The sequence below is a fragment of the Eulemur rufifrons genome, chromosome 16, assembly GCF_041146395.1.
Source record: "Eulemur rufifrons isolate Redbay chromosome 16, OSU_ERuf_1, whole genome shotgun sequence".
NCBI classification, from domain to species: domain Eukaryota; kingdom Metazoa; phylum Chordata; class Mammalia; order Primates; family Lemuridae; genus Eulemur; species Eulemur rufifrons.
Genome location: NC_090998.1, coordinates 20,999,632 through 21,014,239, shown reverse-complemented (window position 1 = coordinate 21,014,239; position 14,608 = coordinate 20,999,632).

Below are 14,608 nucleotides of genomic sequence, written 5' to 3'. Positions count from 1 at the left end.
ATGGATTTACTTCTGGGTTCTCTATTCTGTTCCATTAATCTATGTGTCTGTTTTTGTAACAATACCGTGCTGTTTTTGTTATTATAGCCTTGTAATATATTTTGAAGTCAGGTAGTATGATGCTTCCAGCTTTGCTCTTTTTGGTCAGCATTGCTTTGGCTATTTGGTCTTTTTATGGTTCCATAAAAACTTTAGTATTGTTTTTTCTAATTCTGAGAAAAATGTGTTTTTATGGTGTGAGATAACTTTATTTTGCTTCTTAGTGTAGGACTTCCTTAAACATTGCTTATAGGCCTAGTCTAGTGGTGATAATTCTCTGAGCTTTTGCTTGTCTAGTCTTGAACTCCTAACCTCAAATGATCCTCCTGCCTCAACCTCCCAAATTGCTAGGATTACAGGCATGGGCCACCAAGCCTGACCAGCTTGTCTGGGAAACTTTATTTCTCTTTCATTTATGAAGGATCATTTTGCTGGGTATAGTATCCTTGGATGTAAGTTTTTTTCTTTTAGCACTTTGAATTTATCAACCCATTCTTTCTTGGCCTGTAATGTTTCTTCTGAGAAGTCCACTGTTAATCTGATGGACATTCCTTTATAGATTACTAGATGCTTTTCTCTTGTTATTTTTAGAATTTTCTCATTGTCTCTGACTTTTGAGTTTAATTATAATGTGCCATGGAGAAGACCTTTTAGCCTTGTATCTTTTGGGGATCTCCAAGCCTCTTATATCTAGATGTCTAAATCTTTAGCCAGACTTGGGAAGTTTTCATCTATTATTTTATTAAATACGTTTTGTAACCTTTTCATTTTCTCTTCACCTTCTGGAACTCCAAAAATTCATATATTTTGTTCTTTTGTGGTGTCCCATATATCACCTTGGCTTTACTCATTCTTTCTTTTTTTCCTTTTTTTTTTTTTCTTTATTTTTGTCTGACTGGGTTATTTCAACAGAACTGTTTCAAGTTCTGAAGTTCTGAGATTCTTTTTTTTTTTTTCCTTTCTTGAGACAAAGTCTTGTTCTGTCACCTTGACTAGAGTGCAGTGGCACCATTATAGCTCACTGCAACCTCAAACTCCTGAGCTCAAGCAATCTTCCTACCTCAGCTGACCGAGTGGCTGGAACTACAGGTGCATACCACTAAGCCCAGTTAATTTTTCTATTTTTTTTTAGAGACAGGGTCTCACTGTTGTTCAGGCTGGTCTTAAACTCCTGGGCTCAAGCAATACTCCCACCTCATCCTCCCAAAGTGCTAGGATTATAGACATGAGCCACCACATCCAGCTGAGATTTTTTTATTTTGCTTAATCTAGTCTATTGCTGAAAGTTTCAAATGTGTTTTGTGTTTCATTCAATGAATTCTTCAGTTCCAGAATTCGTTTGGTTCTTTTTCACATCTATCACTTTGGTATATTTCTCATTCATATCCTAATTGTTTTTATGATTTCTTTGTATTGTTTTTCAGTATTTTTTTTTAATCTCACTGAGCTTCTTTATAATCAATATTTTAAATTCTTTTTTTGGAATTTTTAAAATTTTTTTGCATTGGGATCTGTTGCTGGGGAACTATTGCATTCCTTTGAGGTGTCATATTTCCTTGCTTTTTCATGTTTCCTGTGTCCTCACATTGATATCTCCCTATATGGTTTAACAGTCACTTCTTTCAATGTTTTGAATTTGCTTTCATAGAAGAGGACTTTTTCCTGAAGATGTACCTATGCTGTTGGTTGGATAGAGCACTTTGGCTTTGATTCTGGGTGTATGCAACAGTGTAGCCTCTGTATGATTTCTCCAGCTATAAATAGTGTCAGTGGTATCTGTGATTTCCTCAGTGGCTTAGGATATGGTTATTAGTGGAGCCTGTGGTGAAGTTTTTCTGGGGACTAGGATTCCAGATGGGCTAGTCTTTGGGCTCCAGTGGTAGCAGCTGTGGAATAAGTGTGTTTGTCCTTGGGACCCAAGGTGGCACACACTGGTACTGCTGTCAGAAGATTCAAGAAGACCAATTATTGGGCCTCCAGGTGGTTTGCTCAAGTGCTGGTAGTGGTAGTGGGCAGGCCAGGCAAGTGGGTAGGTTCTTGGCTCCTGAGCAGCTGGTGTGGTGTGGGTGATGGCTGTAGCAGTGAAGGGATGATCCTGTAGGTTCTGAGCAATGCATGCTAGTGTTGGCAGTGGCTGTGATGGGCTGGGCAGGCCAGTCTCCACGCTTGCAGGTGGCACAGGCAGGTGGTTGCCACCTGTGGTGGTAGCAGCAGGATCTGTGGGCTCAACCCTAGGTCCTCAGGAGGAGTGCTCAGGTGTCAACAGTGGTGAACTGAGTTGGGCAATCCCCAGGCCTGCAGACTGCTTGCTCTGGCACAGGGAAGGGGAAGTGAAACCAGGTTCAGCAGGCTTTTCCTCAGGCCCCCCAGTGGTGTGTATTGTAGTAGGTGGGGCAATCTTCCATCCCCAAGTAGAATGCTCCAGTGGGGGGCAGCAGTGGCCATGATGGGGCTCCACCACTGGGGATGGTGGGGCTGCCTTCAGTGGCAGCAGCCTATGCTAGCAGGTGGGGAAATGCACCTCCTTTGTGTCTCAGTCCCAGCAGTGGCAGCCTGTGGCTTTCTTAAGCTTGAGCCCTGGTAGCGGCAGCTCAGTTTTCACTCATACCGCAGCCTCAGCTGTACTGGGCCCCAAGGCAGTGTGCAGTTTGCTGTGGGCTGGATTCTCAAAGTGGAATCTTTCAATAGCTGCTTAGGACTTAGGGGGCCTGTAGGACCCAGCATAAGCTCCCTCCCTGGAGCAGGGCTGTCGCACAGTCTCCACAGCTGGGCTGTCGCACAGCTCTCTATGTGAGCTTCAAGCCCCCCTGCGAGGGTCAAGGCTCAGGGCTTTCCTGTGGTTAGGACTGCAAGGGTTCACAGTGGAAAATTTTACCTCTAGGTATCTCTCACTTACCCTTTCCTCTCACTGGGGAGTCTCTGCTGGCTCCCAGCCAATACCCCCACCAAGCGGACTGCCTTGCTTACCTCTCCTTCCTTGCTTTAGACATTTCCTGTCACTCTTTTGTTGAATTCCAGTGTTCTCTCTTGGATGATCTATTCATAGTGTGACCATCTACTTACTCATTATATCAGTTTTTCTTAGTGGAGGAGGTGAGTAGGAGATGCCTCTAGTCAACCATCTTCTCAAACCATTCTTGAGAAAAAATGAACAATAAGTTGAGGGAATAAAACAAAAAAATCTTAGGGATTTACTTAATAATTAACAAATAAAAATGTCTTCTTGTATTACACTACTCCCCCTCTCAAGACTGCCCATTTTATTTACCCGCTTGCCTCCGAAGGCAAGTTTCAATTTTTTTATTCATTGAGGCAGTAGTTTGCAAACTTTTCTCACAGAAACTTATGGTAAAAAATACATTTTATATTTACAAACAAATATAATTACAGAAATACTTATATTTTTATGTATTACATTTGTATGTATAATTTAGAAAGCTCTTTTTTCCCTTCTCCATTCATGCAGTATTTTTCAATCTGATTAAAAGCCTTTCCAGAGGGTCACAAAATCAATTAAGTGAGTTTAATCAATGTTTTTAAAACCAAAAAGAAAAGAAAAAAATATTCAGAGTGCACTCCAGGAAATATAGGTTAAGAATTGTTTTATGAAAATTTTGTTTCATTTTTGCATGTGTGTAGGTGTGATTTGGACATGAAATAAACTGTATATCTCACTGTGGATTTTAGTCAAAAATGTTCAACACTTTACTATTTTATGGCAATTGTAGGTTAAAAAACATTGCAGTTTAAGGGGCCACAGATAACTGCCTTTATCTTCAAAAATACTTTATTGTATTAATAGTATTCATAATGTTGAAAGTTTTCATCATGGCACATCTCAGTTTCTTACCCTCTGGCCCAGAGAAAATGAATTTGAGGTGCGTGACTTAGCAAAGTATAGCTACACAAAGGGCCATTTTGAAGTATGGAAAAAAGAAAGTCTGAATCATGATTTTCTGCTCATCCTTAGACCCTTGGCACAAAAAAGATAAAGACAAATATAGAAAATGTCATCAAAGCAACAAATGGTTTAAACACTAAAAAAATATGCTGATAAGGAACTACATATGGTAACTGAAATTGATATCACAAGGAAATATTAGCTATTTCTGTATTTGACTGAAATACTATGACTAAGCAACATGAATTCTCTTGACTTTGCCATCAGAAATGTATGGTTCTTGTGAACGAGAAAAGGCTTTCCTTTTCACTTATAAGTTTAGCCAACTTTCACCAGCATGTTTCTACGGTGACAGTCATTATAGACATGTAGATATGAAGATCTGCCAATAAATACGAACCGAGAATATAGTCCAAGGGAGGATATATGGACAACCAGAAAAACTTGGTAATCAAAGATAGATAAAACGTTTTAATCTTGGTATAAAAAAGCATTTTTAGATGCCTGTTCCCTGAATGAGTCAGTGCCCCTGAGACAGAAGTTTGTAATAATGGGAAGAAGTTTTTGGTGAGGAGAAAGTTTGCATGGACTCCTTAAGAGCATTTTGTTATTTTATTTTTCTAACAGTAAGAATTGAAATCAGCAATTCAAATTGAAATAGTTCACAGCAGCTAAACTGAGAGATGGTATAAGTAGTGCATTGATCCAAGGGGTTGGATTACATTACGTAATGACTTTGTTCCTTTTCTAATATTAAGGATTTAAAAATAATCCCTTTGGCATACAACCCCCCCCCCCACACACACACACACACACTGCTAAATTTGACTGGCTTAAAAAAATAAAAAATAAAAATAATACTTGATAATTGACATGGTACATCAGTCAGTTGCTGCCAATAAGCAAAGCATACATGAAGGTAGCTCCTGGCTTTTGTTTTCAAAGCTAAAGATGCGTTCTGGCACTGAGTGGTGGTAAACCTGCCTCTGGGTAGTACTGCAAGTCAGCTTTCTGGACAGCTTTTTCACTAGCGGAATCGTAGAGTGGAATATGCATATACTCTTGAAATACATTCTCATTAGTATTCCTACTCAAAATCATCTAACTCTGAGCTGTAACTCCACAGGAGAAGGTTGTCGAGGGGAGAGATAGGGCCAATATTTCAAAGAACTAGCCAGTGCCTCGAGACAGAAGTTTCTTTGTACATGGTTAAAATAAAAGACCAAACTTCACTGATGAGCTACTAAGAGAGTATGGTAAGGAAATCTATTGCCTCAAAATTAATGCCGATTTTTCTTTCCTTTTTAAACACAACTATAAAACAAGAGATTGAGTTGCCAGACTTTTGCTGTCAGTATTTATATACAGAGATAATGAAAAAGAATGGGAATTTCAAAGATTTGCCCTTCCCATGATTAAAACATATTTTTCCATGTTTCCCAGTATTCCTCCTCCAATTAAGTTTTGTATTCAAGAAGTGAGTTCCTTCTAGAATCTTCCACACAATCTCTAATCACCCATTAGCTATTGATGCTTTAGTTTTTAATGATGTTTCAGTATTTATAGTTGCTGCCTTCTTGCATTACCTAATGAGACCTTAAAAGTATAGCAATGATATAAGAATTTCTCTAAAACCTAGAGGAAGGACTAGGAGAAAAACTATCAATCAATATTCTCTCTAAATGTTCTATCTTTTGCAAGATGTATGATAGAAGAGGTAGAGGCAGTTGTATTATAGTGATTTTCTTTTAATCTAAGTAACATCTTACTTTCTTTATTAGGATTTAATTGATCAAGCATGAAGATATCAGCAAGTAACTCCTGTTTTAATTAGATAGGTACTAAACAGTTTGGTAATTTTTATTGTGACAAGCAGTAGTGCTCACTCACCCATGAAAAAAAATTATATTACAGTGTTCAGCCTACTTCAATGGAAGGGGTAAATATCATTTAAATGTTTTACATGGAGAAAAAATATCTAACTATAATAGAATAATCTTCTAATAGGTTAAGTTTAATTGTAAAGTCAAAACTATAAGCAAACATTAACTGTACACCTATTGTATGCCAGACACTGGGGAATTAAATATAAAGAAAAACCACTGGTTTCAATATTTCATTGTGAGCTCTGAACTCCAAGACATGTAAACATGTAATTCCAACACAGGGAGAAAAACATTATTATATATAAAAAGCACCATGAGAACATAGACGAAGAATTTAGTGGAAGACTTCCTGCAAGTGGTATGTTTACCTGGTAGTTGTTCTTGGAGAAAGGGCATTTCTGACAGAAGTAGATTGTGTGCAAAGAAACAAATAGACTCTGCATGATATGCAAATACAATAGTGATTTGAGAGATAATACCTATAATATTAACAAATTTAAGCAAATTTATGGATCCCAGAATCCAACAGAGAAGGCATTCTGGTCATTTGTTTTGGGGATTCTCAGCATATATTTCCTCCTTCCTAATTGTACCCAAATTCCCTTGATGATATTGCATGGCACTTTGTTGAGGTGGTAAGTTCAGGTTCTTATCTCTTGCTAAGAGAATAGGCAAATTCTCCATGTCACCCTAGCTGAAAAAGAGAGGTGAAAACATGACCTAACCTTGTCTCATTAGATGCCTTCTTCTAGGACTCTTGATACTTGACCAAGAACAGAAGAAACTGTTGGATATAATTCATCTCAAAAGGGCATCAAGACCAGACCCTTCCTCTGGGGTTCTTACATCCCAGTACCCTCAAAGAGCTTGTCTCCAAGTGAGAGGTCAGGTGACCAGGAAGCTACAGCCATTTACTAGAGTAAACAGACACAGACTCTCTCAGAGAAAGACGTGCCTTCCCTGTAGCCATGGGAGTGTGCTCCACTTATATACGTAGGGACATCTGGAAAGTACAGAGAAGGTAAAGCCCCCATGGGAAGCCCTCGTAATGAAGGATAGGAACCCCAGACTCCAATCCTTCAGTAAGAAAATTCTGGGATGCATTCTGTTTGCTTCTCTCAAGTCCTAGCTGGATAAAGCCACAATTGCCTACATCAGCAACCACAATAGGACATCCTTATGTTTGTTATTCCTCCTTCCCCAGCTCACTCAACCATTCTCTTGCTCTTGCTTCTTGGGAGCACCTCCCAAACAAACAATTTTGTCTCAGCCTGTGCTTTGAGGGAAACCCAAACTAAGACACACCCCTAGTTTATTTAATCATCACAACACTCTAGTGGGGTGGGTGTTATTTTTCCTATTGTATAGGCTAAGAGAGGTGAATTAATTAGTAAATGGATGGGACTTCAAGTCTGATCTTTCTGATTCTAAAACCCATGTTTTGGAATTATGCTAAACTATCCAAACACTATCAGATGGAAAACAACAAAAGATGAACTAATAGATTACTATATGAATGATATTTAACATTTTGTTTACTACTTATACATGTCTCTTTGGGTAATGCTGAAGCAGAAAGGACAAAGCCAAGACAAAGGAGGTAGTTTACTCAGATGGTCAGCTTTTTCATCTCTTTCAATTAAAATGTGTTTTCAAATTGCCAATGAGGACATATTCTCAAAACCAAATTTTTTTGTTATGTATTACAGCAGACAACTGTGTGTTTTTGTCTTTCTTGCTTCTCTTGTACCTTCTTTTAGTGAATACACACAAATTTTCTTTGGCAAACGCTTTCCCATTTTCCATACGTGTGCTTTGAGTGGAGTTGTCCTCACTCTTGGTTCCAGGAACGGGCATGGATCCCAAGCCTGGCCAGGAAGCGCTAATGGGACTCAGTTGCAGAGGTTTGGGGTTTTGTTTTAGTTTTCTTTTCTTTTGGAACCTTTAGTGAAGACTGGAATAGCCAAGGGCCACACAATGAGGGGCAGGTCTGACTGCAGATGAAATCAAGGATGAGAAAAAGCTGATGGAGATGGAGGTAAACTTTCTGAATTGTAGAATGAGATAAGCAACCTCATAGTTTTTTTTTTTTTTTTTTTTTTCCTGAAGTCAGTTTAATTAGGTTTTTGTCACTTATAACTCTCTTTTTTGTTATCTGTGACCAGTCTTCCAGGATTTCAGGCTGTGAGTGATTTTAAACAACATCTGGTAAAGCCAACTAGGTAAAATTGGGATGCTCGTTTCTTGTTCCAATGTCTTACTTCCAGTGATGAGGTGCTTGCAACCTCTAAAAACAGATCATACTTAAGGTGCTTGAGATTTTTAAAAATCCTAGTGAAATCTATATTCTAGCCATGAAAGGGACAAACAATAAATGATACACATAAATTATTTAATTATAGAGCATATTAAGTATTAATAAATGCTATGGAAATAAGGAAATGCCCATCAGAGTAAGGGAGGTTGAGAGTGAGGGACGCAGATTGCCTTATACCATGTTGGCCAGGGTGAGCTTCATTTGGAAGATGAAATTTAAAGGCATACTTAAAAGAGTCTAGAGGGAGCTAGCCAAGGAGATACCTAGAGAATTATTTCAGGCACAGAGAGAAGCTAGAGCAAATGCCTAAGTTGAGTATGAGCCTGGCATGTTCTAGGAATGGCCAGGAGACCAGTGTGGCTGGAGCCGAGTGAAAGATGGAGAAAGTAGAAGGAGATGAAGTCCAAGGGCCAAAAGAGGGGCAAACGTATATCATGCAAACTTATCAGTCATGTATTAATTATCTATTGCTGTGTAACAAATTATCCCACACGTTAGCAGCTTTAAACAATAATAAACATTTATTATCTCACATCATTCCTGTGGTTATAGAATTTGGGAGGGGCTCACTGGTGGTTCTGGCTAAGTCTCTCATGAGGTTGCAGTTATGATGTTGACTGGGGTGCATTCATGCAGGTTTGCTTCCAAGATGGTTCATTCACATGGCTGCTGGCAGAGGGCCTCAGATCCCTGCTGTGTAAACACCTCCATGCTGCTGCTTGAGTGTCCTCACAAAATGCACCTGGTTTCCTCCAAATAACTGATCCAGGAGAAAGAGGCCAAAGCCATAAGACAGTTTGTGATCTAGCCCCAAAGGACACACACCATCATTTCTACAGCATCCTATTATTTACCCAGGTCAGGGCTACTCATTGAGGGAGGGAATTACAATGTCAAATTTCAGGAGGCTAGGATCATTTAAGGCCATATTAGAAACTGGCTATCACAGGCCATAATTAGGAATTTTGGTATATCTATGAGAAAAATGGGGAGTCATTAGAAGGTTTTAAATAGAACAGTGATGTAATCTGACTTTTAGTTTAAAAGAATTACTTTGGCTGCTGTTTTTGTTTTGTTTTCTTAGAGAATAATTTTATTGTTTCTATTTATTTTCAAGCAGTAGAATTTGGCTCTTTCAAAGGAACTATGGCGTGGAAATTACATAGTTCATTGCTTACTGTCCTTATTTCTACATAGACAAAGAAGAAACAATCAGGAGGATAATCTTGCTTTCCAAGGCTGTGGGAAATGGCCATTTCTAACACATGATGTAGGCTTTCTATAATGGCCAATCCTGTTGAAATTAATTATAAGCAACTTATTGAGCATTTGCTGAGTTTGTAGGTACTAGATTGAGAAAGAAAAAAAAGTCCCTATCCTAAAAAAATAAATAAAATGATAACATATAAACAGCTATGTAAACAATATACAAAATTAAATAAAGAAATAAAAACCCAAGAGACTGTTAAGTGATAGGGTAAGTAAAATTGAGGGAGGCCACTGGAGATGAGCCTGAGTCAGGTTAAAAGTGCTCACTATTATAGAACAAAGTGCTCAGTGGCCCTCACTAGACCCAGACTCCTCCCTGCTACACTCTTCTCCCAGCGTTCCACATCGTCATCCACATTTCTCCAGCTACCAGTGTCCTAGCAGCTGTTTTTTGTCGACTATTGTTTAGGAGACAAGGGCAAAAGCATGAGACGTCATGCTACCCAGTCAAGGTAAATGATGCCCATGGTAATGCCCAAGGTAAATGATACCAAGGTAAATGGGTAGCCCATGCTACCCAAAGCTTCCCAGTCAAGGTAAATGATGACAGTAAGCAGGTGGTAGCCATGGAAAGAGGAGGTTACATTATGGATATTTTTGAAGGTTAAGCACAGAATTTCCTTATATATTTCATGTGGGGCAAAAAATACTTAGGGGAATCAAGGACAAAGCTTTGACCAAGCAACTACAAGGATGGACTCACCATCAACTCAGAAGGAGAAGGCAGTTAGTAAAGCAGTTAGGTGAGGCAGGAGCAGGTGAGTCTACGAGTTCAGCTTTGAAAGCAGAGTATGATCAACATTTGACCACAGTAGTCTGGAGTTTCAGAGAGAGAGTTTTTCCATAGCACTATAAATATAATATACATGATATTTAAAGCCATGAGACTGAATCAGATCACCAAGAGGGTGACTGTGGATAAAGAAGAAAAGAGGTCCAAGGACTGAGCCCTGGGACTCTGCAGCATTAAAAGATGAGGGAGAAGAGAAAGAACCAAAAAGGAAATTGAGCAAAAGCTTTCAGTAACGTAGAAGTCCAAGAAAGTATATATGGAATAGAAGAGAAGAAAGGATATCAAAGAAGATGCGTGATTCAAATGCCATTGATAAGCTGATATTGATGCAGAGATTTGACCATGACCCATGGTAACTCAGGGGGGCTTCAGGGGAGCAATTCTGGTGGAGTGGTAGCGGCAAGAGCCTGATTGAAGTGGATTAAAGAGAGACTGGGCAGGGATACATTGGAGAAATGATTATGGATGGTTTTTCCAAGTAGTTTTGCTGCAAATAGAAGCAACAAAGTGGGGCAGAGAGCTGGTGGAGAAAGATAGACCAAGTGAAAGTTTTTAGTTTAAGAGAAGTAACTTCATTTTTGTATAATGATACAGTGGGGGAGATGGATAATATAATACAGAAAGGGAGAATTTCTCAAGCAATGCAGTGAGAGAAGATGAGTTCTAGGGCCCAGCAGAGGGGCTGACTTGAGAGATAGGGGCATGGATAGTCCACTCATTACCATGATCTCCCACCTGGCAGAAGGTCAGAGTGTGCAGAGGCAGGTGGGGCAGATGGGTTGAAGTGCTGGTGATGATCTCTGTAAGTTTTCTTGTCAATGCTCCAATTTTCTTATTGGGATTTGGAAAGAGAGAAAAGTATTTTAAATTCTTATCAAGAGAGTGGGAGAATGAATTTAAAAAAAAAACATCTAGTAGGATTGCCTTGCAGAATTAAGGGCCCACTTCTAATTTAAAGTCAGTGTGGCTGTGAGTTTTCTCCAGACAGTTTTAGCTTCAGGGTTGCAGACACAGAGTAGGCAGAGAGTTGGATTTAACCAGAGTTGGGGATCTGCCGAAAGAGTAAGACAATGAGACAAATGAGACAGGGAAGAGGGAACGGAGGGTGTTTGCAAGGGAGTGATTATGCTATTAATAATTAAGCACAAAATTTAATCTGGAAGGATTTGAGGTCAATAAAAGGAATATAAGATCAAAAGGTCAGAGGTCTCATTAGTATCAAAAGATTGTTGAGGTCCTGATACTACGGAGAGCAGACTGGAAAGCTAAGACACTGCAATCAGAGAGCAAGATGTTTGAATCTGGGTTACGAAGGGGTCCGGGGTATGGCCATGAGAGACCGGCTACAGTAAAATGGAGGAGAGGATCTACCAAACAGAGATGGTTAAGGAACTGAAGGCTAAGGCATCAGAAGGATCATATTTACATCTCTTGAAATCTGTCATGATTAAGACAAGGATATCACTGGAGAGAGTAAAACAGGAGCTTATATCAACAAGAAATCAAGGGAAATGCCCCAGAAATCCATGAGGTTCAGGGTTGCTATCATCTGATGGCCTAAGTGTCATGGTTGGTCATTTTTAGGAAAGAGATATGGAGAAAGCTCTGAAATTAGCAATGAGGACTCAGGAAAACATCTACCTCACTTCCAGGTCTTTGGCACTAGAGCTGGGAGAAAAAGCAACCACTACTAGAGCGGCTGCTGGGAGAATGTGACCTTAGGGAAGAGTCAAGTTCTCCTTAGAGGAAGAAGGTGAAAGAGGATGAGTCTATAGGCGGTTTTGCCTTCAACAGACTCTGAATTCAGAGAGCATAAGTGGATGAGTTTCAGGACTTGGGGTGGGATAAAAGCCATAAGACAGTGGTTTTCCACTGGGACCACAAGCATCAATATCACCTGGGAACTTGTTAGAAATTCAAAATCTCAGGCTTGACTCCATGCATACCAAATCAGAAACTAATTCAGGCCCAGCAATCTGCATTTTAACAAACACCCCAGATGACTCTGATACACACTGAAGTCTGAGAACCACTGGACCAGGGGCAGATTCTCTTAGGTCTCTACTCCTAAAGTGTAGGAAAGGGGGGAGGGTCTGTGGGGAAGGTCTGTGGGGGGTGACATAATCATGGAGAGAGGACATGGGAGATCATTCCTGGACTCAAAGCAGACAGCTGGGACAAGACTGTGAGTGTGAGGACAGGAGGAGAAAAGGGAGGGGTAGGTTTCTGGGACTCTCTCTTCATACTTGAAGGCCTAAAGGGTCGTGGATGCAAAATTTCTGTTTCCTTTGCTTAAAAGGTGCAGGTTGTAACCACACTCATCAGTATCTCTCTCTTCCTCTCTCTCCATTTTTCCTGATCGAGGCTTTTTTTTTAATTTGGTTACAAGTAACAGAAAGCCATTGTAAGTAGCTTCAGTGAATAAAGGAGAATTTATTCTAAAGATATGAAGATCCCAAAAAGCCTAGTGGTACCTCGTAAGGCATTATCTCACTCTGTGCGTGTGTGTGTGTGTGTGTGTGTGTATGTGTGTGTGTGGTGTCTGAGAGAGAGACAAACACAGAGAGAGAGAGGGAGAGACTGTGTGTGGCTTCTCTCTACATATTCTTTTTTCTCTCTGTGGACCCTCATGCTGTGCTTCCCTATGCTCATGCTTGAAAGATAATGCTCTCACATGTTAATGAACCTTACTGCATCTGAGTTTCAAATTTCCAGGACAGTTTGAGTTAGGTAAGCATCCGAAGCAGCTATGACATGAGACAAGATACAGTGTCAAAAAATGCAAACATGGCTCCCAGGGCCCACTGTGAGAGCAGGTTTAGGAAGGAGGCATTTTTCTTTCTTTCTTTTTTTTTTTTTTTTTTTGTTCATGAAAGTTTAAATGCTAGTATTTTATCCTATTTTGTATTTAACTTATTCTCCAAAATGGAAAATTCAAAATCTTACAAGATACAGTTGGTTTATAAAGAGACAGAGACAGGAAAACTAGAAATACGTTTCAATGAGAGTAAAAAAATGAAATAATGAAGGAAAAAGGAAGACGTGGATTATGACAAGTCTCAACAGGACTCCAAAAGATAGGTTTAACTTCAGTAGGCAAAGAAAGGGTCATTTTTCAAAGGAGCATTGTGGGCTGGGCTGCAACCTCAAAAGGTGTCTATGACTGACACTTTGTTCTAAATTAAGGACTTAACATAATTTACGTGGATTAATAACTGGTAACTTTCTTTCAAATGGTAAGTGGGATAGCACCTTGGCTAACAATTTATTTTGTAATAGTTTTAAACACTGATTTAATAATATGGAAAAAAAGCTCTTTTTTATAAAAGGTAGCATTTATCTGAAATTGTAACATATATACATTTAATAGACTCAAATATTTCCTAAATAAAATAGACCTAGCATTCTGGATATTTATAAGCCTGGTGTGTGTGTGTGTTTGTGCATGCGTGTACATATACATATTTTGTGTTGTATGTGTGCACTTTCCAACTTTATCTGCACCGTGGATGACTGACTTCTGCAAGGTAGATTAGATTAGATTAAATTCCACATTTCCAGCATTATCACATTTACACCTTTCCTAAGGAAACCCTTCAAAAATGGATTTTAATTGAGTAAGCCTTTCTGCTTCTCAGGCTCCCAAAGCATTTAGTGAAATTGAATTTTCTAAATTTTAGTACACTTTTCACTCTTTTACAAGTCACTTCTAAATATCTTTTACAAAAATTCTTTTACAAATATTTCTAAGATAAAAGAAAGGAACAGAGGCTTGATAGAGCTAAAGCCAAATGACAAACAGACTCAAAGCAGGGTATGAAAACCAAGCTTAGAAGAGAATCTCTATATGATCAATTGCCCGCACCTATGTTTAAGAGCTTTTTTCTTTCCTTGTTGTCTATCTGTGTTCTCACTTGGTCTGTCCAAATGCCATACTCCCTTTTTTTTTTTCTCTCCCTTATTCACTTTCATTACTTGTGATGGTATTTTCTCTTTTATGTCTCTGGGAAATATTTGAACAGCATTTGTAATGTGAGGTGTGCTTATGTTTTTCTGGGTGAAGCCTCTGAGACAACAGTCCGATATGTTTATGCAGAACAGATATTAAATGTTCCACAGATTTTTGTAAAATGCGAGTGTACTGCCTTCATTTTTCATCTCAACTTAGCCTTTTCATGAGATATATAAAGGAAATAAAAATAGGAATAAAAAGCTTCAAAACATCAGTCCAGTCGTGTGGTGAATTTTTTTTTCTCAAATTGATCATGTGTCATATTGTCTTGATGAGGCTAGACAGAGTGGAGGGTGTAGGTGTTTCTGATATTTTTATAGTGTTCCAGATTTGGGTAACATTTCTTTATCCTATTTATTGGAAAAATTACGTGGCTCCAGGCTATTTAAAT